At 39.2% G+C, this 25986-nt stretch overlaps 1 protein-coding gene and 1 long non-coding RNA gene across 8 annotated transcripts in view; one reads left to right on the top strand and one right to left on the bottom strand.

The window, feature by feature from the left end:
* The window catches only part of SORCS2 (sortilin related VPS10 domain containing receptor 2), a 568270-nt gene that overhangs the window by 176696 nt on the left and 365588 nt on the right, over positions 1-25986 (top strand). Inside the window, exon 1 of one of the 7 annotated variants that reach the window (XM_086891219.1) lies at positions 6650-6724. The exons of 5 other annotated variants lie outside the window; for them this stretch is intronic. The gene's annotated coding sequence lies outside the window, so the exon portion shown is untranslated. Of the gene's footprint in view, positions 1-6649; positions 6803-25986 lie in introns of those variants that run through there. One more of the 7 variants, XM_086891218.1, reaches the window with a different exon arrangement.
* LOC111928411 (uncharacterized) lies at positions 4166-6217 on the bottom strand. The gene is made up of 3 exons (XR_002864103.2): positions 6091-6217; positions 5737-5991; positions 4166-5344 (listed from the first exon to the last, which is right to left on the bottom strand). It is a non-coding gene; the product is annotated as an uncharacterized LOC111928411 (long non-coding RNA).

The raw sequence follows: 25986 nt of genomic DNA, 5'->3' as shown, positions 1-25986 counted from the left end.
TTGGTGAAAACACGTTTTTTCCGTGGTGAGACGTGTTTTGTACAGTATAACAGTAAATGGCCAGAGTGGCCAAAGAAACCAGGGTCTGACCCAACAACACCTGAGCTTTCTGTGTCTGTTAGCACCCTCATCTGTCCTTACTGCTCTGTAAACAAGAGCATTACTTGTCTGTCACCTCAGATGGCTTTGTGTTAAGGAGCTGTGCCGTCCTGTGGGCAGGCTGCATTTCAGACATTCTTGGCACAGAGGAGCTGTCTGGTCTTGGGGAGTGATGTTTTCCTCTGCTTTTGAGTGTATCATATGTTTTTCACAACTGAATTTCTCAGTCTGAATGTGATGCCATGGCATGTGGATCAATAGTGTTCCTCTGTGGCAAGGTGTACTGAATGCCAAATGTCTTTGGCCGTATGTTATTCTAAGACAACTTAGCAGAGCCAAGAAACCTGCACCACCACTTTCATTAGGAGTAATTATCCTTGAGCAGCTGGGATAGGAGCTGGAGCCTGAATGGTAATTAGCTGCCATTGCTAGGAGATGCATTTGGAGTTTTCTGTACCATTTCACTCTCTGTTTAAAGAACAGACAGGGAATTGTGATAAATCTTCAGTCCTTGCTGTTGGAGAGGAGCTGCCTGCCTGCAGATCAGCTTAAATTAGGATGTTCTTTGCATGCCCACCCATGTGGTCTTGCTGCAGTGAGAAATCATCCTGCACTTGAATGGTCTGGGTCTTTGCAGCAGCATGAACATTTTCCTGTATATTTTCTCAACAGATGTGCTGCTTTATCTTTTTTTTTTTTTTTTTTTTTAATGTTGTAGTAAAGTGACAACTACTGCAAATCTGCTTCAGTTTTATTATAGAGGCAGAGATATGCATGCATGCCACCTGTGATCAGAATCAACAGACTGGTAGAACCAAATACAAACCTCAGTCAATATCAAATCAATATAAGATTGATGTGTTTCTACCCATCAGTATTTTCAAAATGTACATTTTCAATAGAAGTTTTGTACTAGACTTAAATAGAAGAATAACTTTTTAAAACATTTTCTTCCCCGCAACCATATTTGTTATTATGTTTTGGTATCAGTAAATAGCATTTGAAGAGCTCGTCCTTCTTGCAATATCTTTCTGTGATATGGGAGAATTTTTAGAGAGATGGGAAAGAATTTGGAAAGCTTTTTTTCAGGCAGAACAAATCTGCTCGACACTTGATGACCTCCGCTTTGTTCTTTGATAATAGCAATAGTCATCCCTATCTGCTAATGTTCATCTTCAAAACTTTTTGTGAGTATTAGTTAAAGAACTTTGGGAGCACTATTTAACAAATAAAAAGAGGAGGTGCATGGTTAAAACTGAAGTAAAGAAGTTGAGCAATGCATACTTGTCCTGTATTGTATTGTATTTCTGTGTAGGCAACACTTCTTCTAACTTCTTGTTAGGCTGGAAGGAGAGAAAGCAATCAAAGGATTGTTTCTGTGTTTCGCTAAGGACCCCTGAAGAACTGTGTCAGTGAGAACAAGGGCATTCAACATGACACTGCTGGGTGCTGGGTCTGATAGGATTTGTCCTGAATGTACAGTTGCGTTTTGTGGTTGCCAAGTTAAATTTTCCATGACTGGCATTTTTGTGTACTATGTAATTATTGATTTCTGTTCACATTGCATATGAGAATAAACAATAACAATCTTGCCTGTTACAGATTTTTCCATATACCCTTAGAAATACCTTATATCCTGAAACTTCAAACGTTTGAGTTAAGGTTTTTAGGCTTTCTGTGGGAAATCTAAGGCCAGGTTCATTACCTCCTCCAGTTACAGCAGAATTTCAATATACAGTATTTATGGGAGTATTGAGAATCAGTGATGGATTGCATTGGTGGGTGTGGACTTCAGCAGAGACTGAAGTGTTTGAGGGGATAGACACAAGTTTGATTTTTGCTGTATGCCTTGAGGTGTGTTTTACAACTTTCTGAAAGCCTTTGTGGAAGTCTGCTGATCTCCTGAGAGGAGGCTGCGATTGTCTATCTGTTAATCAGTAGCAGCAGTATTCATTGTCAGGTACATTTCTTCCTTTGATATTTTTGCTCTGCAAACCACAAAGTCCAGCAGTTCACGTTCTGCTGTAAATTTGCTTTATTAGTGCTGGTATTACTGTGGCTGCTGCCTTTTTGTAAAGAAAAGAATGTGATATGAAGGCTTGGTTATAGTGAAGTCTAAAAGAGAAGAGCTCAGAGGATGGAGTAGAGATGTCCTGACTTTAAAATAATGATCCATTTATGAATAAAATATCTCTTCACGTACCTTCCCTTGCAGCAAATCTTTTCCTTGCTCTTGCCTTTTTTTTTGGCTGGACTTCGTGTCCAGAAGCTTATTGCTGTAAGTTCTGTGAACTTACAACTTAATAATTGAAATTTCCCTATTGTCGGCTACATATAAGCCCCCTGGTGCCTTGTTAAGTGCTCTGTTACCAGTGAATGTTCATAATTATGTTATGGAAGATGTTGTTCAAGTCACAAGTCATTTACTTAAGGTTTGGGCTCAGCAGGTTAAACATTTTCAAATTAATTTCTGTTGCTAAACAGAAACAACTTGGATCTCCTGAATGCTGATAACTTGCACTTTCTATTCAATTCTGTGGGAGATTATTTCCTGTATTTTAAAATCAGGCTAATTGCTGGTTAAATGACAGAATAGATGTTTCTAGTCTCCCACTTTAGAATATACTGATTGTGATTTTGCAAGAGAGGTGTCTATGAAGTCACTGATTTGCATATTCAGAAGGGATATTAATTATGTGCTAATGAAAACAGTCACCTGTAGAGTACTAGGAACAACTTCTGATCACAGATGACTAAACACAAAGATTTGTTGTTCGCTATCTTACCGATTTTATATGAAGTAAAACAGTAAATCTGTCTAAGAATCTCAGTCATTCCTTTGTGCATGTAGATATATACTATAGCAAATGCTCTAAGCATTGGAGATACTAAAGGTATTTTTAGGTGAATGGGTTTTTTTTAGATTGTTTTATCTAAGGACATATCTGTTTTCACGGATCTTCACTTATATGTAATTTTTTTTTCCTTTTGTTGGAAGTCACAGAATCTTTCACGTTTTTTTGGTGTCAGTATCATCATCAGCTTTGTCCTCTGCCCTTCTTAATTAATGAATGACATCCACTAGACACCCAGACTCAGAAAAATACAGGATTGTGGGTAGCATGTAGGACAGGGCTGCACTGCTGATAGATATGGAGCTTTGCAATAGAAGATTTATATCTGGCCAAAACTAGATGCTGACAAATAATAGGGAAAAGTGTTCCCCTGCATCCCATATCCAGCTGTAAATAAATCAATAAATAATGCTAGTTAACAAGTAAACTAAAAGCCTCTGAATAGATATAGATCTTTAGCCAAGCTTAAATAATTTCATGAATTTTTAGTAGAGAAGAGCATTACCATGTCCTGCTGACCAAGAAGGGAATGTTAAGGTTTGGAGTTTCCCATGAATATGGCCTCATTTTATGATGGTAACATGATAGTAACAATTAAAATTATACCTGAATTTCCATAATCATAATTTCAACATGTTTTGTTAGAAGAAGCATAGCTTGTATTAAATGTTGTCATGGGTTTATGTAGAAAATTTCAGCCTGGGCATATTATTATTATTTTTGTCTCTGGGACTGGGGATTCCTGCTACTGTATCTTGAATTACATGCAGTTTTGTTTTTTATTCACTCTTGCTGTTGATAACCTGTCCACCTTTGTGAGAACAAACCTGTTCACCTCTGGGAAAGCTTGTTAGCTGTTTTAATCCGAGCTAGTAGTGGTGAATATCAATACTTTTTAGTGCTGTACTTCAGTTTCCATCCGTGACTGTGTTAGTATAGAACTTCTGACTTCCAGCAAAGTGATCTTAATCATAGGAAGCATTGAGCTTACAGAAAAACTGTCAGCCATAGGATTTAATTTTATAAATAGCTGTAATGCTATACTTGTTAAGATTACTTTGGGAAAATACCACTTCAACACACATCCACATCCACCCACAGTAAAAAAGATGATTTTTTTTTTTTTTTTTTAGCTAGGTAAGACCAGAAATTACTGTCAAATACTATTCAGATTGTTCTGCTTGGGTTTATGAAGTAAAATCTCTTATATGTAAGTGAATTTATAATAAAAATTTGGATTTTCATCCATGAATCGTGATTAAAATATTGTACATACAGGGCAGGGATGGGAGACATCAGACCCTTTGAAGTGTACAAGAAAAACAGCCCCTGACTGACTTCTTCTGCAAAGAAGTGGGTGAGTTGCAAGGCATCTGACAGGAAGGCTATATGTGGATGGAGTACTTAGTCACTGGGAGGTGGGTGGCTTTAAAAATGGGTTTGTGAGACTGGTTGTGTATATTGAGATCATACAGGTATTATGGGTAGTTGGCAGCTGAGTGTTGGTGGAAACTCAGGGGCTGCTCTTGGAAGAACACAAAAATAATGGGGATTTGGGCTGACAGTAAAGCAAGTGAGTGATTAGAAAAAAGAGTACTGGGTGCTTGAGGAGTGTAAGGTAAAGCTGGATTTGGAAGAACATGGGACTGCTAAATCAGTAGCAGGCCCTTGAGCTGATGGTTGTGCTGCCACACCCCTGTGGTCTCTGCTGAGGCAGCTGGAGAGGAGGTCTCTGCCCTTTCTCCAGAGGTGGCTGTAGCTTGAAGCTCTGGCTGTGCACTTGGGGTGTTCAGCAGGACTTGAGCTATGGGTCACAAGTGGTCTGAGGTGTGGTGAGGACTTTTCTTCTGGTGAGTGGGCAGCACACCAGATTTCCCCAAGTACGTGGGCCAGAAGAACAGGGATCCTGATTCAGTACCTATAGGCACTTGGACACATTGTTAAAATGAAAATATACCTCAGTAGAGCTGGCAGGAAAGGCAAACATTGTGGGTGTAGTGGTTAAAACAGTTATCAATTGGAAACTGGTTGCTTGATCCTTGTAATAGGGAATTCAGCCTCTTAATATTTAACATATGGGACATTGTCCTTAGTTCCCTTTCCTCTGAGAATAGAGAGATAGTGTGTCTTGGTCAAATTCTTCTGCCCTGCCTTCCTCCTGGGTCAGTACAGATAAGAACTTCTTTCCCAGTCACTGTTGAAACCTGTTGTATAAATAGCTCCCAAAATTTTTGCTTCCATTTGAAGTTCTGTTTGCTTCTGAGCAGCCTGCCATAATGGAGTTATTCCTGTGTGCCAGATGCCTTCCTCAGTTGTTTTGTCCCCAAAGAATTCGCACTCTTCCCTTTTGCTGAGGATGTGATGTTGTGACTCTGCCTTTCCTAAATGACCTAGATCAAAAGGGACAGAGTTGACAAGAGTTATGGTAGCTTTCTCTAGCTTTCTCTGTAGGCATTTGTCCTCCTTGCCTGCTGATCTACACATGGTTTCCTCTTTTGCCAGTCTTTTTAGTCACATCAGTGGGACAGTGTCTCCTATAATATTCATACACTGATATCAAAGGGTTTATTTGAATTCAAGAAGCAGCAGTTGCTGCTATGTATCAGCAGTAATTAACATTCTTTAACTCCTCATCCATAACAATGTAACATCAAAGGACCTTGAAGATAAAGAAGCAGTAGCGTCTAATGGTGCAGAGACTCTTTCCACCAGTTCATATATCTGCATTTTTAAATAAGCATTTGAAAGCAAAAGTAGAAGTTTTATTATTTTTATTACTTACGGGAAACCAAATACTGTAGCCCATCACATGTGCAGAAGGTATGTATATCTGCCCACTTGTATGAGGAAGAACAAAGAGCTCATGGGTAGATTGCAAAAAGCTTCTTGAAGACTTCCATGAGTTGAAGCTCTAGGTTTATTCTGCCAGTTCTTGATACCTGATACCCCACTGCTGTGAATGAAGTATGCTGGGGAGTTACCATACTTTCCTTCCTGCGTCCCTGTGTTGTGGCTCATCTCCTTCGTTCAGAGAAACCTGAAATAGTTTTTGTTGTGTGAACTCCTCCATGTTTCAAGCACTAAGAATAATCTAATTACCTTCCACAGAAAACAACATATACCTGGTAGCCCTTACCTGAATAACTGGAGATACGAGATCTGCACTGTATCTGCATGTTGCTCACCCCTAAAAAACTCTCTACTGTGTAATGGAAACTCCCCTGGACTGGGGTGACCTCACTGAGAACACAGTCCTGCAAAACCTGCAAACAGAAGCAAAATTGTTAGCTAGATCAATAGACTGAACTGCTATTGAACTATTCCAGGCTCAGCAGCATTGCTTTCCTTTGGCAGATATATTGATAAGCCAACACAAATTCCTCAGGCTGTTTATACTTCATCTTGTCAGAAAACCATCTAATACTTTTTTACTCTCTTCTAGAGGCTGAGAGAATATTACACTGCACTTTTCTTTCCAAGTTGTTGTTACACTAATGTAAGTAGAAGGACGTATTCAGCTAGTTTCAGCTGTTCTCCTTGTGTTTCAGTCTCCCCAGCTGTCCTTACTGATCACTTGCACTAGTTTCCCTTGCTCAGCCTTTATCTTTGTCTACCTGGGCATCAAAAATTGGTGGAAAGGCAGTCTCAGCTGGAGCTTTTTAGGTTAAAAATGTACTTCTGGGTTTACTGCAACCATATCCTGAGGGACGTGGCTTGATTAGGCTACATGGAGCTTATGTGAACCACAGAAGCAAGCAGCTGATCACTTAGTAAGTAAGCTAAAAAGGTCTGAGAATGAAAGGTGACTGCTTTGGAGGGACATCGGGTGGGACCACCTTCACCCAAAAGTAAGTTTACTCTGTCAATACTCTATGAAGTCTTATGATGTAAGGTGAGCTTTATCAACGGGTCAGCTTTATTTTTAGTACAGCAGTATTAGAAATACTGTTTTCAATGTATGTGTTTATATACAGTGAGCAGAGGCTTCTCATTCCATCACAAGTAAATTTTTTCTTGCTGTAAAGGCTGGTGATGAATTAGACCGTTCTTTAATTTTTGGATAAGTAAAGGAAAAAAAAAATCTATTCATAGTTCAGGAGTTTTATCTCATGCATAGAATTGCTTCAGGGCCTTGTATCAGACCACACTGTGGCTCTGCAGCATCTCCATGTGTCTAAATACCAGATACCAATAGGTATCAGGGCAGAATCTTGTGTAGGCTGCTGTACTAATTGCCGCTGGTTACTCTTTCTGCATCAGCCACTTCTCAGTTCCCTGGCACAACTTGACTCTGCAGTTTAATCTCTGGTGTTCATTGACTTCATATTATTGTTATATGTCAGCTGGCTGGGGACTTTTCTTGTAAAGGATCTTTCTCATCTGATTCTCGTGATACCAGTAACTAACTTGTATATGGACCTTTAAAATTTTTTTATCCACTTCCCTAGCAGTTGTTCCTTGAATTGTTGCATCTGGTGTGAAGTAGTTGCCCTGTGGCTAAGAATTAGAGCAGATATCTTTAGGAAAAATCCAGATTTGGCATCTACTTTATAGGTCTGCACACAGTGGGGTCTGTAGGTTTGTGTAGTTTGTTTGCATTGCTCACAAGGGCATTAGGGAGCTCCCTTAGGAATTGTTTGCAAACTGACTTTCCATAGATGATGTCTTATGTTTTACATCTGGGCACAGAACTCTGGCTGGGATGCCCTGGCCAGGCCTGGCACAGATGGCTTCACTTCACTTGAGCTGTCTCTTAAGACAACTGGCACGAGGAAAACTACATAAATGTGTTTGCAGTGCATACAAATAGGCATTCTGAATTGCTCCTCCTGTCTGCCTTCTGGCTTGCCATCCCTTTCAGTGTTTCAGAAAGCCAGTCTTAAATGCCTTCTCCCCTCCCTGGAAGAGCTGTAAGCTTGCACAGCTATCTCTAAGACTTGCTGAGAAATCACAAGAAACAGGTTTTGGTGCTGCTATTGAAAATTCTGATACATGCAATGCAGTTTTTTCTTTAGCATTTTCAAATGCAGAAGCAACAACTCCAAAATTCAAGTACAGAGATGCTTGCTTTGATCAATATGATCAGTAAGTTTACTCTCGTGAAAATGCTTTTACCATCTGAATCTGTTGGCAGCACTTATGATTGTTTTGAAAGATCAGAATTTTTGAATGCAAAGATCTACAATTTCAGACATAGTTAGGATGCAACTATTTGTCACCTACTGTAATAGATAACTACTGTCTTGTTATTCAGCTTTAATGCTAAGATGCAGATCTAGAAGGTTTTTTGGCTGGATAGGTATGGTTTTACTTGGCAAATGCAGCTGGCTTGCTGTTCTAGTTCACCCAGAAGTGACACAGTAGATGATACTGGTTCTCACAGCCAATATGGCCAGGAAAAGGTAAAGAATTTCAGAATGTAAAAGAAATAATAGAGTAGAAGAGTAATTTTTATAAAATATTGCTGTTCACTTAAAAATGTGATCTGTCTGTATTGCAGAGGTGAAAAGGCAAAGGGCCAAATCATCCCAGTACTCATGGTAGTACAATTCTGTGGTAAAATACCAGTATTTCCTCATTATATGCAGACGTCACAGCCCAGTTGCATCCTTATATATATCCTACATATAACCATATAGAATTAGAAATGCTGCACTTTAGGTTCAGGAATGAGCAAAATGAATAAGCCAGGAAAGGCAAAGACAGAAATATGTGTGTTGGTGGTAACTGCATCATTAGCAGTAATCCCAATTGCCCAGGCCTCATCTCGTGTCAGGCAGATGAGACGCATTAAGCAGTTTTGTAACAAGAGGCACATCACCTTCTGCACACCTAAAAACAAACTAGCCATGGATGGAGTGTTATAGGGTAAAATTGCACCATATGCTTGTGTGTTGTACTGAACCCCAGTGCAGAAAACGAGAAAATCAGAAGAGTTTCTGCACCTCAGCAAAAGCACAGTGGGTGTTTGTAGAGAAGGCTGATGGAGGTAGCAAAATCACTGCAATATTCTGTCAGATGCCATTGTAATGTGGCTTGATGCCAAGCCTGAACGAGCTTCCTGGCCCCATGTCCCCACAAATAACTCTGGCTCCTGCCGCTTAAGGGCCCAGCACGTCTGCACAGCCTGCCAGCGTCTCACTGCAGCAGTGGGCAGAGGCTGGCAGACAGAGGCTTTCCACAAAGCAATTTAGCCTTAAAAAGCTTCATCCTGCCTACAGTAGTTCAGCTTTGGAGAGCAGAAGGTCTCATTGGTACAGGATGCATTGCCAGTGCACGTGGCCTTGCACTTAGCTTAACTTCCTGTTTGTGAGGGAAACATCATGCAAACCTCACACATCCAGAGAAAATAAAAATCCAAATGTGAGCATGATTTTAGCAGTGCACATCTTGATGCAGTCCCTCTTCTCCTGAGCTCAGAAGCTGGTCCCACTTTGTGGGGCTAGCACTGGGGGAAATGTGGGCAGTAAGAATTAGCCCAAACCACACCAATTGCATAGAAACTCGCTCTTGACGTAGTTTGCCAACATCTTCCCAAGGGGACCTGGCTCATGTGTTGAGAAAAACACATTGTTGTCCATACCCAGTCTCTTGAAATGTTCTCCTTAAACAGCTCTTTAATGCAAGCAGCTTGAGGCTGTCACAAGCTATGGGAGCACTTACAGGGGTCCAAAGAGCCTGATTGTTTACAGACACAAAGCAGCTGTTCAGGATTTTTTCTTCTGTTGTTTCTCTTTTGTTTGTTTGTTTGTTTTTAACTCATCACATGCTGTAGGTCCTAAATATATTTTTATTCCTTAGAACAGTAGACTTAAACACATTTCTTAGTATTGTATGGCCTGGAGTTCTTAGATAGAGGTTACATAGTATTTAGGTAGTTCAGGCTGTTTTAAAGCATGCGTAGAATTGAGAAGGTTTTTGTTTTTTCTTTTTACTTTTAAGGCTTTATATATGTATAATATATAAATAAATATATAACAATACAAAATATATATTTATAAAAATATATTTATATATATGCATACACATATGTATATATGTGTATACACACAGAGAGAAAAACATTCTGATTCCATTTTATTGACGTGGAACTGTTATATGTGCAAGAACTTAGGTGAAATGGGAAGCTTTGACAGTTTTTTTTGAAGTCTAAGGAGAATTGCTATTTTTTTTCACTGGTTGGCTGAACAGTGTTTCCTGCACAAGCAATGAGATCTCCTTCTCCTGTTGGTTTTATTTTAGACACTGAGTGCATTCAGCCTCTACACAGGGGATGGTGATCCTGACTCCTTTGAATGAATATTAAAATCATACAAACAGCTTGTGCACATTGATTGCTCCTATCATCCCAATTGGCCATGACCAAATCCTTTTCCCGGGAGAGACAGCTTTTCATGCTGGCCTTCCGTGCTTCTCATTTTAGCTGTGAAGTAAGATGCTCTAATGGGAATATCTTTAGTGCAAGTTGCTCTCAAGTTCTTATCAACAGGAATTAAGTTTATTGGCATCTACTGCCTTTGAGATAGAAAACAAATCTCATGATCTGGAACTCAAAGAAAATGTTTCTTGGTTTTCACTTGAGAGCACTAATCCCTCTTTCTAATTGGGAGGCAAAACTTTAACAGGAAGATTTTACTAGGCTTCATGTTCCATGAAGTAAAAGAGCAATTTATATGGCAGCTTTGTAGTCCACTGGTAGTAAAAGAAATATTTGAAATGGGCAAAAAGGTTGAATAGAGATCCAGTTCAAGTGTGTTAAACATCTTTTATGAAAATGTTGCTGACATTCTGTGTTGTTGGTTTTGTGGGGTTTTTTGTCTGGGTTTGTTTGTTTGTTTTTAAAATTTTGTGTGTGTGTGTGGTTTTGTCGTTGTTTTTGGTTTGGTTTTTAATGTACCTTTTCTGGGGAGAAAAAAAATATATACCTGATACAGTATAAGGGCTATTTATTCCCTCTTGCTGGGTTCTTCACATTTTTACTTAAAGCCATAGAGCTTTCATATTCTGAGTGTATCTGGATAAATTGCTGTGCAATTTTTTCCTTATACAGAAGACCTACACCTCTTGAGGATTTTCATGGGCAAAGAAGTTCAATTGCTGGAAATGAAAGATAGTCATTACAAGGACGAACTTTGTCATCTTACTGCAGAGGAGAACACTATTTTGGTTTGGGTTAGTCTTGATGTGCAGGTAGGAAGGGTTGACATGAACTTCTCTGAGTCCATGCTGTCAATAAGTATCCTGCTAAGGCTGGCCTTGTTTCCCCCAATTTCCCTTCTAAATGCAGTTGTAGTGGGCTCTTAAATTTAGAGCTGGCAATCTTTCTGCCATGCTTGTTGCAAAAGTGGTGAAGTTTCAGCTATGAAATTCTGATAGAGGGGTACTGCAGAGACACAAAAACCTGAGCTAATTTCCCCTCATTTTTCTTCTTCCCCTGAAAAAAGGGACAAAAGTCTTATCTTATATTTCTAATGACTTGTCCAGATTCTGCATCTCCCACTACACCTTGCAATACAGAGTAAGCAGCTGGGACTGATTTTAGTGTAATAGGACATATCTGTGTTTCCAGGGGAAAGGAGACTCTTGAATTTACTTAAATTCCTTTGCAGCTCTAGTCAAGTAATTCAAGACCTAGCACATCCCCTGTAGATCTGATAGCTGAACCATGTGTCAGAGAAACACAATTAAATGTAATAAAATGTAGATTTGAATCACAGTTTGGCCTGAATGTAACCCTGAAGTATGTGCCTTATAGTAATATTTACAATAGATATAAATCACTGAAATTAGTAATAAAACTAATGAGACAGAAGCAAAATAGTAACCTTATTAAAATCCTCATTTCAGTAATGGAATGTGACTCAGATATTTGAAGTGAAAATGGATGCACACTGATTAAATTTGAAAAATATTCTTTGAGTATTTTTCTTAAAAAAATTCTTATTGCTTGATTGGTCACTAAGGTTTGCACTTACCTGACATGAAAATTCAGACTTCTGTTAAGGCAAATGAAAGTAATCCCTGGAAATGTTTGAGGTCAGTCTGGATGGGGCTCTGGGCAGCCTGGTGTAGTGGAAGGGGAGTTGGAATGAGATATTTTTAAGGTCCCTTCCAGTCCAAACCAGTCTGTGATTCTGTGATCAGGAGAAGGAATAGCTAGAAGGTTTAGTCTTATAGTAGACTCCTGCTGGAACAACTTTGATTATAATTTATCTCTGGGGTTATGTGTCTTGCAAGTTAAACACCATTTGCATAACCTAAAGTTCTTAGGGATTAGGAATATTTATGGGAACCATAAAACACATGATCATGCTATCAGATGTATTCATACCATGAGGTGTGGTAAAAATCTAGTGATCAAAATACTGGGTTTTTCTATTACTTATCCTATTTTTATAATCAAAGCAGCTCTATTAGTTGAAGCACCTAATTTCTTATTGTGCTTATGAATTTTCTGCTAACTCAGGCAGTGAAAGGATAAATCCTTCTCACCACATCTTAGCCAAGAAATGCATATTTTAAAATGGATTTTGAGTACTTCCTGCAGTTTTCTGTGCTCTCCTGCCAGGAATCCTGGGTTCTGATACTGATTATTATGAAGTTGCAGTCATGTTACTCATAATGATAATAAAAGATACTTGGTGCTCTAAGAAAATACCATAAGCAAGAGAGTAGGAAATTATTTCAGTGCTGTCTTGGATTTGCAGTCTTAACAATGTGACATGTCTCATGGCTGTAGTTTTTGCAAAAACACTTTTTCTCACAGATTCTTTCCCATCTTAGGATCTTAGAGAGCCTCTCCTATTTTCCTCTTCATTTCAGACTTTTGTAATTGCTACAAAACCTAGCTCACAAAAGTCTCATCTGAATGCATCATGCAAAATCTTCTTGGCAGTAGCTGAAATGTCTGCCCTGGTTTTGGGGGTTGTGTTTGTCTGTTTATTTTTAAAGCCCTACTATAATAATTAAAGGCTTCCTTCTGTTAATTTTGTAATGGTTGCATACAAAGAAATTAATCAGCTTTTGTCTGTAAACATGTCTTTTCTCTTATTAAAAACATTTATTGTAGCAGGAAATGCTGCTGTTGCCTGATCCTCTTAGCTTTCTACATTTGGTAAGCATGGAGAAGTACAGCTGGCAATATTCTAGGTAAACTGGGATTTTTGAACCACTTCCTTTTGCTCTTTACTATGAAGAATCTCCATTATTTCTTGATTTTGGAGAGATTCTCCCTCTGGCTCCCCATTACAGTATTTAGAGTCTTAGAGAATTTTTTTTGTTCATTTCTGCACTTTCTTTGGCTGGTCAAAATTCTAAGAAGGTCTGGTCAATGCTGCTTTTTCATGTCACACCTGGGCTCAATATTTGATTTTGAGATTAATCTTCTAGAACGGTGCTTTGTTTTGTTCAGACCATTAGCATGGTGGAATAATTGCTTATGGAATGAGAAAGCAGCCTGTCATCAGTCTTTTGGCACTTCTGTCTCACCTTGCCAATTGGATCCCTAGATGTTTCTTATTCTCCACGTGGATATACAGGTGGTGTCTTCCCTGGGCCTGTGAATGCAGTGAGCAAGAGCTGCTGTGTCTGTGGGGCCTTTTTCATAGCCAGTATGGAAAGGTTGCCTTGGCATTTCAGCAGAAGTTGCTGTGCTTGAAAAAGGGCATTTTTTGACTAGCAATGACTGAGTGATTCAGAGTTATTTCTGCATATGTGAAATGAATTTCTTTTCTGTGCCGCCTCAGTTCATGGGTTAGGCACTCTAGGGTCCTCTAGTATTGTTAAATCTGCTGTATATAGATTATATATGGGCTTGTCTAGACTTGTAAGTTCTTTGGAGTGGGGATCTTTTGGGCTTGATGTTTGTGAAGAATCTAGCACTGTGGGTTTAATAAGAGACCTATTGTGCAGTATCATCATGAAAGCTAACGGTCTGGTAAAGCTTAGGGGACAGCTTAAACCAAGCTTGTACCAAATTTTAGTAGGTTCACTGTCTTCTCAGGAAATCTTTGCCTTTAAATAATTTCACTTAAATCAAGAGCAGAATATACAGAACAACTACAGAGGAGACAGGTCTCCATACTGCTCGCCAGACTAACCATGCTGACTGTCTTGCCTGGTATTCCATTTATTTTCACATGCTTTCATAATGCTTTCTTACTTTCTCACAAATTGAAAATCAGTTATTTACATACACCCCCCCCCTTTTTTTTTTTTTTTTTTTTTTGTTTTGTTTTGTTTTGGTTTTTTTTTTTTCAACACTTTTGAACTCCCAGCATGTTATTAGAGCCTTTTCATTGTTTTCTTGGATTCAGGGCTGTTTTCCTTACCCTTGATAGGACTTTCATTGCTAACTGGGAATTTGACTGACAGGAGAAATGATATCATTTTCTTGCCTCTCTTGCTGGTGGTTTGGAAGAGAAATTTCCAGCACATTGCACACGGGACATACCTGTATAGATGTCTGTCACATGAAAAGGGGCATTTTCCTCAGTGTGAGTTCTTCAGTCCTTGGTGTTTGGTTTGTCAGTGCCCCAGGAAAGCTGAGTCCCTTGTGCCCAGCCATTCTGCTGGTGTCCCATTATAGAGCCCTTTCACCGAGCAGTGCTGCTGGATCAGAAGGGGGTTTGACTGACTTGGGAACACTCCAACAGCATAAGAGACCCAGCAGTGGGTCTTCCACCTTATTTGACTGTTACCCACTGCTGGCAACCACTGGTGCCCATGAAGGAATCACAGCAGCAGTTTACAGAATAACACTTTATAAAATTGTGATGGGTTAAGTTTCAAGGATTGCTGGTGATAGTATCTGAATACAAAAACATACTCAAAGTAATAAACAGACAAACTCTAATCCCAATTAAGAGTATTCAGCAGAGTAATGCTCTTACCCAATGGATGTCTCTGTGAGGGAGAAGAGATTCAGTTTGACTGATCCCAGCAGTTATGATGGAGTCTTCCCTGACTTTTCCTCATTCTCGTTTTACTTTTGTACTATTTCTTTGTTTAGGTGGAGCTCAAGTGACTCTAGTCATACATACCTTTGTTATTGGTTGGTGTAAAGTTCTCTCACTTTGCTCCTAAATTCAGAGGCCATACTCAGTGAGAGGTGGTTTGTACCTTGAAGGTGGGTAACTTAGGATGACACGTGTTAGTCTTACAATTAGGTTTTAATGAACCAAGTTCATCTGAGGAGAGAGATTTCAGCCCTGAGTTGCTGGCTCAGCAGCAGGACATCTTCCCCATCTCGCCTGGCTGACATGCACTCTGTGATTACCATCTGGAAATGACCATCGAGTTCCCCTCCCTGCAGAGATTTCAAAAGAGCCTGGCAGTGGTGCTTCTGCTCTGCTCCACCCCCCATTCACCCCCCTTAGCAGGTGCTATGGTTGCAGGTTCTATGTGTGGGGAAGCATCATAGCAGAGGTGGGCTGCCAAATGCATTCCATCCAGGGATCAGCAGCTGCATTTTATCCTATAATTTCTGTAGTGTTTTAACTTTTGTTAGAATGTGAATATAACTTCTCAGTTTCCTCTAATTTTACCCCAAGCCATCTTTTCACACTCTCCCACTGGAACTCCTTATAAATTTAGTCTTATTACTGCAAGCTTTTGTTTCTTGATAACTCCTGCAAGTCATTCCCTCATGGGAAATATTTTGGCACTTAAATTTTATTTACATCTGGATATTGTGCCTGCAGACTTACCAAAGTAAGACGCTGACTGATTAGATGTAGTCTTTTTGTATTCCTGTTAAAGAATTCACCATCTGTGATCTGTAATCAGACTTCTTACTAATTAGATGTAACTGCATAAGGCCAAGTTTGAGGAAAAATTTTTTAGAAATACAATGTACCATATGACTGATTTGTTTCTTTAAGTGTTTAACTGTAAATAAAATGTTCCTCCAATGTCCCAAACATCCAGTTTCCCACCCCTGTAGGCTTAAAACATTCCTTTCAGCCATTCATGGTACTGTGTTGGTTGCTATAGTGATACCAATTTCCTGTCTCAAATTATTGTACTTCAGAGGTACGTGAGGCCTTTTAATCTTCTTTACCTATTTTCCCCATTTCACTCTTTGATTTTACAGATGCTCTTACTCAAGGACTGGAATTCCTATACTATATATATTCCTATACCGGAATAAATATATGCCTTTTCCCCACAGGGCTAATGAAGATTCCTGCTGCCTTATTGGTACCCTCACTGAACATTGCTCTATAGCGAATCCTTAAAACATCTATACTTATTTTTGTTATGGATCACTAAGCTAGAGAAGCACAGGCTGTTCACCTTAACAAAATCAAGAACAGCTGCACCCAACCAAGTGAAATCTAAACAGTTAGGAAGAACAGCTTGTCGGCCACGATGGTACTGAAAACCAGTAAAAGTCCAGTTGGGCAAGCCTCCATAAGGAGACTTAATGGGGACTGAACCCTGACTGAGGCAGTTTGCTGTTCCTCTGATACATGTAATAGAAGGAAACCCTAAAACAGTATTAGCTGGTCAATATTTCCTTTATCTACCTATGACAAAGGTATCCTGGAGAAGATATGTATGCCAAAGGTTGTGTGATGGTTGAATTTTATGTAAGGTTTAGAGTCTTGGGGGGGTTGTCACTGTGATGCTCTGTATTGCTTCCCCTTCTCAGTGTACATCCCTGTGAGGGCTGCTCTGAGATGCGTGTGCATTTGGCCTGCTAGTCTTTTGATGCAACATTCTAGTTGATTGTCATCTCAGCCCTTCTGAATTTTGTTCTTCCCACAGTGTGCCATGACCACTGTAACCTTGATCATCAGTTTATGCAGAATTTGGTGTTTTGTGAGATGTGTGGCTCCAAGTAGCCTCAGTTCAAAGGTCTGTACTGCTAAATGCCTTTCTGTTCAGGAATCACTCGTACAGATGAATGATGCTGTTTCTGATATGGATCACATCCTGAAAAATCTGTGGGACTGGGTAGACTGCTAGAGTTTCTAAGCAGCAGGAAAAAAAGAAATCTTTACTGAATAGATTCCAGATGAGATTACTGAATATCCAAATGGGCAAAAACTGTGTGAGGAAGATGTGCATAGAAAACATTCAGGAATGTCAGGAAGAGATCCATGTGGCTGGGAAGCAAGCGATGTATTTCTTTTTAGGGGGTAATACATGTTAAAACTGAAGGAGTAATAGGAAATAAAGAAGATGGATGTGTGTAGATCCTAGGATGAATTATGATCCCACAGAATTAAGCAGGTTAGAAATGGTGATTGTATAACTGAGAAGGAATGTATAATTAGCTCTTTATGAATGTCTTTCTCATTTATATATATATGCTATTCTACCCTATTTTCTTTCTAATTTAGGCTCTCTTCTGATTTTTGTCCCTTGAGTGGCTCTCTAGTATGGTGGATTTATGCTGTTTGTTCAGCAACATTCCTACTCTTCTGCTTTCTGTCTCATGTGCATTTAACATAATCTTCATTTGCATTTCCACTTGCCTACTTGTTTAGCTTTTTCTCCCAGGCCATTAGTTAAGTTCTGTTTTCTTGTGGGGAAAAAATTTTCTTTATGTGGTAGAAGTAATTAAGTCTCCTATGCTAAAACAATCTTCTCCAGGATACTCCAGATTTATTCTATTAACATTCCCTTGAAATCCATACATAATGTTTTAGATTGGTGATAGAAAAAAACCTGGCTTCTTCTGCTCCTTTTCCTTATGATGGAAGTTTCTGTGGCTGAGCTGGTTGGCAGCAGGTGGGTCCTAAAGCAATGCCTGCACCACACCATTAGCAGCTCTTTGCTGTGGCTCCAGAAGCTTAGCCTGTGGTGTTGTCTTCTTTTTATTTGTGCTGCAGTTCTCAGTTAGCAGCTGCTCGCATCACTATCTGTTTTCAGCTGCCTGTATGTGGGCATAAAACCCATACAAGGATCACTGTCCTGTGGTTGTAATAGCAGAAAATAGATGTATTTTCATCTCTCAAAAGATCTTTAGATCTTTTCAAAGAGAGGTGAACTGTGATTGTGCAGGGTGAAAAGGGTCTTGTGCTTTTTAACTTCTGTATGATGACACAAGGGACCACTGCATTTCTTTCTTCTTTTTCTGCTCTTTTTATTGATGCTGGGAATTCAAGGCTTGTTTGGCTCAGGGGAATCCACGGGATTTATCTTTTCTCTCTCTTTTGTACTTATTTGACTTTTTTCCAATGATTGGTTTAAAAGTATTTCTATTAGCTTTTTAACATTAATTGAATGATGGTGCTATTTCTCCACCTCAGTTGGCAGTGTGAGCTGTAACCTCCACTCTGAAACCGGAAGAATATTGTAAAACAAAATGGAAAGAGCAAGTCAACCAGGCTCTGAAAATTTGTACACTTTTAATTTTTTCTTGCTTTTTAAGTTTGATCAGGATTGAAAATTATGTAGAATGAGTACTTCCCTAGTTGCAGGGATGGTCTCAAGCCAGGTCCAAAGTCAAAGCCACAAGATCTAAGTAGGGCTCAGGAGCACGAGGAACTGGCATGGGGAACAAGCACACCCATGACATAGCTCAGGCCAGGACTCCGTGGCAGAGCTGGAATAAAGATGGCAGGCTCTGCACAAGGAAGTGCATGGTTGGGGGCCCAAGATGAGACTGACCACATAAAGCCTGTTGGTGCTCTCAGGACTCTGACAAATAGAACTTGCTGAAAGCATTTACTGGGACAATCTTATGGCCAAAGTCACTGGGACAAATTAAAAGTGCCCAGTAGAGCTGAAAGGTGGATGATGCTGACTGTGTTGAGAATGAGCACAAGAATCTCATGTGGAGTGCTGGCTTTCAAATGGAACAATTGTAGGGGAAAATGTAGAGAAGAAATATCATTGCAACATCAGGCTGGATGAAGCTCCCACAAACCTGTGATTCCAGTCCATGCTCTTTTGTGACAAGACTTCTTGTATGGTAGAGGAAGAGGGAAGAGAACAATTATGTTTCTTAGAACAGATGAAAAATATGATAATTGTAACTGATATACTCTGAAAATAATCAGTGGACTCTAGATGGCACTTGCTACAAAAGCCTATCTTTCAAAAATCTTTTTGTGCTTTTGATCTGTGAAAGGATCTTCAGGGTATACTCAGGTCATGCTCATATCAAAATACCTGGTTTCAGACAAAAATCAAGTACTTAAAAATAATTCAGACCGTGGTAGTATCACTTCTGTAAAAGATATGAATGTAAAAAGAGATGACAGTGGAGAACCAAGGTCAAAAATCAGACTCTTAATATTATATGACTAATATTTGGTTTCCCAAGGCATTTGTCTTTTAAGTAGAATACTCTTGTGGTAGGGCTATTTTCTACACAATTCACTTGGCCTTCTGCCAACAGATGAGTGCTCCAGATGGATACTAATGAAAGAAATATTAATGCACCATAGCATGTCAATTATCTTGAAAAGGTCTCCAGCAACCATTTATCACTTAAATTTCACATCTTATAGCTTGGGACCAAATTGTGTTATATGTTAGAATAGTTCTGCCAAATTTGATCCATCATTAACTTTCATTTGTTGATAATTTGAACATGAATTTTTATTTAAGTTATGCATCCTTGTCAACTTGATGGAAACATCCAGAATTATCATGCTGTCATAGATGAGTGATGCTGTTTCCCAGCATCAGAGAATGGACTGAGATTTTACTGTATTCTGAAAGGACTTTAAGGGTATAACCCCTGGCAGAAATTCTGAGGCCAGGTTCTTTTTGTAGTACTGGAGAGGAATAGGGTAGGGAGGGAAGGAAAAAGTAAAACAAGAGAAAAGGAGAAAAATAGTTTTATGAATTAAATTGTATTCTCAGTTGCTGAATCATGCCCTGAAACTTACAGTTTTGGTTTGTTTTTTTTTTTAAACCTTATCAGAATGGTGGCTTTCATTGCTAGGGTTACCAGGCTTCCAAGCAAGACAGAATAGTTATAAAGCAGAAAGGTTAGAGTATTAAATTACTAAACAGCAGAGTAAGCATTATTTATCTAGGTGGGTTGCCTGGACTGGGTGATGTATCTCAGGTGCAAGAAAGCAAATTAACCCATTGCAGAGGATGTGATGTTAAAACAATGACAGTGTTATTGTTAATATCAGTGGTCTCTGACTTAAGATGAAGGCAACAACCCAGTGGGTCAACACTGAAGCATCTCTCCCCATTACGTTGGGGAAAATCCTTGGCTGAAGGAGAATGTTGGACTTGTGCAGTATGAGATGGCTACCCCCACCTTCCAGTATGGGATAGCACAGGGTAGGCTGTGTTTGTTCTTATTGTACAATTGTATACAAAAATATACAATTTGTATCTTTTTGTGTAATATTTCTGGGCAATATAGAGCATTGCAAAGCTTATCAACTTGTTTTGCCTATACCAGGCATGCTTCATCTGCTTGCCTTTTAAGAAGCAAACATTGAGAAGGTTGGATTTGTGCTGTTTTATTAAAGCCCTTAAATTCTTGGTGGCATGCAGAATCCTGGCCAAGAGAAATCTTGCAGAAGGTTACATGGTAGTAACTGCTGCTTAGTATACTTCTGTAATGTACTTAGATGATGTTTTCAGGAGTGTGGCCTGTTGAATAAACAGCATGGAAAGCAAAGAAAAAATGCTTAAGCAGCCAGTAAATAATTTAACAAGCCCAGCTGACACCACCAGATGATATAAATTAAAAACAGCAAGATAGGGATGACAGAGGGTTAAACAGACTGTAGCTGTATGCAGCACCTTGGAATGGAAGCAAAGCCTTGGCATTGGGAATACACATGCTTTTTTTTCTGGAATTGGTATGTCTGATCAGTATTGTTGCCCATGTCTAAATGGATAATGGAAATGAATTCTTCATGTAGAGCTCAGGATTTCTGCATGTGTTGTATTTCTGCCTGTGTTTGATCTAATTTTCTCTTCTGAGAAGCTGTAGCACTGTAAAGGCCTCAGGTGGCCTTTCTTGTCACTTGGTATAGTGATTAGATCCTTGCATTGTAAGTCAAGAGATCAGTGTTGTAGTCATTTCTCTATTATCCAGGTTATTGGGAGGTTGGTATAGACTTTGGATAATATGTGTCATCCAGAATATGCTTGGAGTGCAGTTTAAAGACCCTTGAATCACTGCTCTAAGCCCCCAGGACTTTGGAAAGGCTAATTAGCTCAAGTTGTGAACATGAAATACCTCTGCTCTGCTTCTAGACAAAACCTAGGCGAGAAGCCACAAAAATGAGTTGTTGCTGTACCTGAGCTAATAAACCTTAGTTTTGTGTGCTCTGTCTGGTGCTGCATCCATTACCCAGGACAGTTAATTGGCAGCTTAAATAATCTGATCATGGCTGGGCACAAGTGACAGAGTTGCCAGCGTTTTGCACCTTTGTCATGTTGACCTGACTTTACAGTGACCAACAGCTGGTTGTCAGTGTATGAATTTTTCTGACCCCTCTGCAGCAACCCTTATGTGTAGGGTTGGGTTGTGCTTCAGTGTGTAAAGTCCTGGTGTCTGTCAAAAACCATTGTGCAGGGAGAGTGAAATTACATTTCTCAGGCACCAGACTGAATGAAAACCTGACTGTGGGAGTATGGTGATGTCTCTTTAGGGAATTGTGGTACTTCATGGGGGAGTTCTTTTCTGCTTCCCTTAGCTTTTAAAGCAGAGGGCAGTGTTGTTAGGGCAGGCTGGGTTCAGAGGGAGCACTGCTTACACATAGGGTCAGTTATGGGGCTGTCACCAATGCACAAATGTCATGTTAACATCCCCTGAACACTTAATACATCTGATTTTAATTTTGTGTTGCTTTAGAAGCACCATGATTCCTTAGTGGTACATGAAGAAAATAACTCAAATTTGCTTGTTTTGCAGCAAGTTGAGTAGTGCTCTGACAGTGAGAACACTTCTTTATCTAACAGTAGAAAGTAGAAAATTTTCTTAATAGTTTGTTGTTTTCTGGGTTGTGTCTACATTATTCTAGAGCTTGTATTACAATTTTTTATGTATTTTGTATATATTTGGTATATCTTTTTGGGTCTCTTGATATTTACAGTTATTACTTCTTGGTGTTTGTATCTCATCTATTTAATCATCTCATTTACATAATAGCATTTAGAGTTGTGCTTCTTGTTTAAGTTGGGGAAAAAAACAAACGTGGGCCATCAGAAGAATAATAACAATGCACCAATCCTGAAAGAAATGTTTCTCCCCCTCACTGAAAAAAAAAAAAAGGAAAGAAGTAAGCATCGGACTGTATATTAGAGGTCTCTTCAACAGTGTATATAGTATAAAGAATGGAGATGCTCCTGTAGTTCATGTATGTCTCTGATCAGGTAGGATTTGAGTCTGGCAGTCACAAGAACAATCTTGAGGATTTTTTTTCTAGTGATGATGCATATATTTCATTTAAAGTAAGTAGGGATGATTTTGGTGAAGTTTATTTTCTTACCAGCAAAAAACTGTTTAGTCCTATTGTGAAAAACTTTATAGCAGGAGTAAATCTTTATATTAACAAGCTACTTAGCTCATCACTGCATTAAGTGATGTAACTCAGTCACCCTCCTTCTTGTGGTACCATGGAAAGCAGGTGGGTGCAGAAACTTCCTGTTGGAGGACAAGTCATGGGCAGTCACCTTAGCAGCCAGGGGAATTGTTGGGGAATTGTTGGGGAATTGATTTTACACAAAATACTCTGTAAAAAGGAATAACTTAAGTTTCAGTTATTATAAACTTTCTGCTTGTTCCTAATGTTAATAGATTTTGCAATGAAATTGGTCCTCAGGGAGAGCAAGATTGACAACAATCACAGTTACACCAAACTTTTGCTTCCTACATCCCCCATGGTGGTTCTGCTCTCTCTCATTACACACATTCATGGTTCATGTAAGTCTGTTATTGATTCAGTGTTGCTTTTCCTGCCTAGGTAACTTTTAGAAAAAAGAAATTTAAATGTTGGGGATCTTTGTTATCAGCATATAATACCATTAAATTGGATTCAGGAATAAGGTCTCAGACTGACAGTGTCTCAGTGTTTTCCACTGAATGGCAGATAACCTGGATGGCTTCTGAAATATGCCTTCATTTTTCAGAACTGTGTGACCCTGACTGGTCTGGTCAGAATGGCACCTGTTCACCCCTGCTCAGGTGAGGATGGCTGGGGAGCAGTTCACCCACATCTGGGGCTGTGCAGTATGATCTGTCGCCCTGAGGCTGTTTCTTTGTACCGTGTCCGCTTTAGGTAAGAGAAATCTGACTGCTGGAGTTGCAAAGCAGTAAATGAGCTTTGACAGCCTTCAGATCCTTGTGACCAAGGTAGTCTTGGTGCCAGGTTATGGGGAAAGGTTTTTCTGTGGGCTCTGGGCATGGCCGTGTGGGCTCTCTTCCCTTTGGTCCTGGACTATGTCCACAGGCAGGAAGGTGCTGATTCTCATGCTGTTCTGTCCTCCCTGTTGCTTCTTCCAGGCTGGAGTGAATCAGAAATAAGAGTCCAGCTCCATGATTGTTAATCCCAGACCAGGTGCTCCTTTATCATCCAGCAGACCAAGTGTGATCTGGAGCACTGCTGTCAAATTAGCCAGGCAGCGCAGCGTGAAATCCGTGCTGGCTCTGTGCCTGATGCTGGAAGACAGATGTTACCTGATCCATAGGGGTGATTGGAGTGGTGCAGGCGGATAATACCTGAGCCAACATAAAGCTTGACAATAGCAAATTAACTTTTCAGCATTTGCTTGTCAGATTGGAACTGTCAGGCTGAGTTAATACTGAAGCAGTGCTTTGGTGTTTTTTTAGGAGCCCGAGGGGTAGCTCTGCAGTAGTGTCAAACAACAGCCTAACTCCGATTCAACAGCTATTTATGTAAAGCCGCTGGTGAAATGTTGAAAGAAATTGAGTGGTTGCAGTTCCTCACCTGCTTTGGAAACCTTCCTGTGAGAGAGGTTTGAACGCAGTGAGCGCCACAGCTCTTCCTAACCAGCAATCAGATTCTGCTCATCTTAGTTTTAGATGTAAAATAAGCAGTCTGAGCCTGGCTACCCATGTGCTGCCTGTGTGCAATGGCACTAAATGAAACCAACTGCAGATGAAGCATGTTAGGCATAGCGCTGAATACTTTTTATTTCTTGGCTCTAAGTTTTTAAAGACATTTTACTATGTATTCTTCCTATTTCTTTTCTTTTTTCTCCACAGCAGGAGAAGGGGGTTACAGTAAAATGAGTTTCTCCTTCATATTATTAGCAACATGATTTGCTGTTTTAATGGTGATGTTTGTAGTCTAGCAGTGTGTTAGATATGTTATATAGGTTTCTATATGTTTCTGTAAAAGAAAGGAATGCTTTGAAATAAGTCTTTGCACCAAAAAAAAAAAAAAAAAAATATCAGAAGTGCATAATATACTTATTTATGAGGAAAATCTGATTGTAAATTCATGCAACTTATTTGTGCAATTTTAACAGTCATTTAAGAGTTAGTCAATACTCTCACTTTGAAATCCTGATCAGCTGCCATGAAGCATCATTTCAACAGATGATAATTTTGCAGTCTGAAGAAGTTGCTGAAAAGTCTTTGTGAGATTGATGTTCTTGTAGGATCTTACTGGTGCAGATAATTTGTGTAAATTTGAAGACTTATTCTTTGCAGAATTAGTTCATTTTCTAGAATGAAACTACACCAAGTATCAGAGCATTGTGTTAAGGAAATAGATTTGTCTTAAAAGATGAGTAGAGGAAGGCTTCCTTCTCGTGGTGCTGTGTACTAATGCAAAGTTATCCTAAGGGGAGAATTCTTGCTTTAACATATCTGGCGTTATCCTGTTGGAAACAGGCTATTGGTCACTTTTTTCTAGTGTGATCTACAGTGCCTTGTAGTTAGCAGATGTTACAACAGTAAAATAAATCATATTATTTAAGATTATTTAAAAATATAATCTATAGGTATCCTGAATGACTTTTTAAAGGTTTTATTTTCAAGCCATCAACATTTTCTGTTTCAAGTGAAATGATTTGGTTCAGAAAAAGAAATGCATCTTTAACAAGGTATTTTTTATATATTCATGTAGGATCTAAGGGGACTTATTCTGATGCATTACAATGAACTATGTAAGTGATCACATTCATGCAACAAGAGATATTTATATAACACTGACTGAATCTGTAGAGAATGAAAAAAATAAGAATCAGACAATTTTGATTTTGTGGGAAGAATTTTATTCTAACTGCAAGTCTTATCTTTCACACTGGCACATTTTGGAAGCAGAATTTCATTGGTCATGAACAGACAATCTTTGTGGCACGAGAATTAGATGCTGAAATGGAGTGTTTGGTTTTGTCATTGTTTTTTTTATTTAATTTTTTTAAAATACAAGCCCATGACACCACTGATACTTACAGAAACAATATCACAGCTTATTCAATTATGTTAGTACTATAAATAGACTTGAATTCCTGGGGGCTTCCAAGGTGCTACAGGTACGTAGGAGATCATCATAAAAATTCTTGTGTTGTACAAAGCAAATCTTACTCCAGCATCAATAGAATGGCACTATTCTTTATTACAATAAAGTTCAGTCACATTCAAAGAAATGACTATTATAGGAGAAATATCAGACTTCAAAAATAGAGTAATAAAACCTCCACTTTTTGAATTTTTTCTTTAATTCTAAATTGCAGCTGATGAATGGCATTCTCTAATCCATTGTATGAATGGAGTAAAAGTTGGGTTTGAACAAATTGCTGCTTTCTAGGTCAGCAACACAGTTGTCTTTCAGAAAATGAGTGAGAAAGTTTAGGCCTAATTTGATGAATACTTGGTATGTGCCTGGGTGCATTGCTGAATCATGGTTTCTGTGCTGGAAGTAGAGGCTTGGCTCCTCCTAATTGAGCCCCCTTTGGGCTGTCTCACTGTGTTGGCTGGCAGGGATTTGGATCCTGGGAATTCTGCACACTTAGAGCTTTTTGAGTTGAGGGAACGTCCTGTGCAGCAGGGAACTCTCTGGATTTGTCCCTTCTGTGGGACAACTAATACATTAAACTCCTCTTGTTAAATAGTAGTCTGTGTTTC

Source organism: Cyanistes caeruleus, chromosome 5, assembly GCF_971803275.1.
Source record: "Cyanistes caeruleus chromosome 5, bCyaCae1.hap1.1, whole genome shotgun sequence".
Classification (NCBI taxonomy): Eukaryota; Metazoa; Chordata; class Aves; order Passeriformes; family Paridae; genus Cyanistes; species Cyanistes caeruleus.
This window is presented reverse-complemented; position numbering and strand designations above follow the sequence as displayed.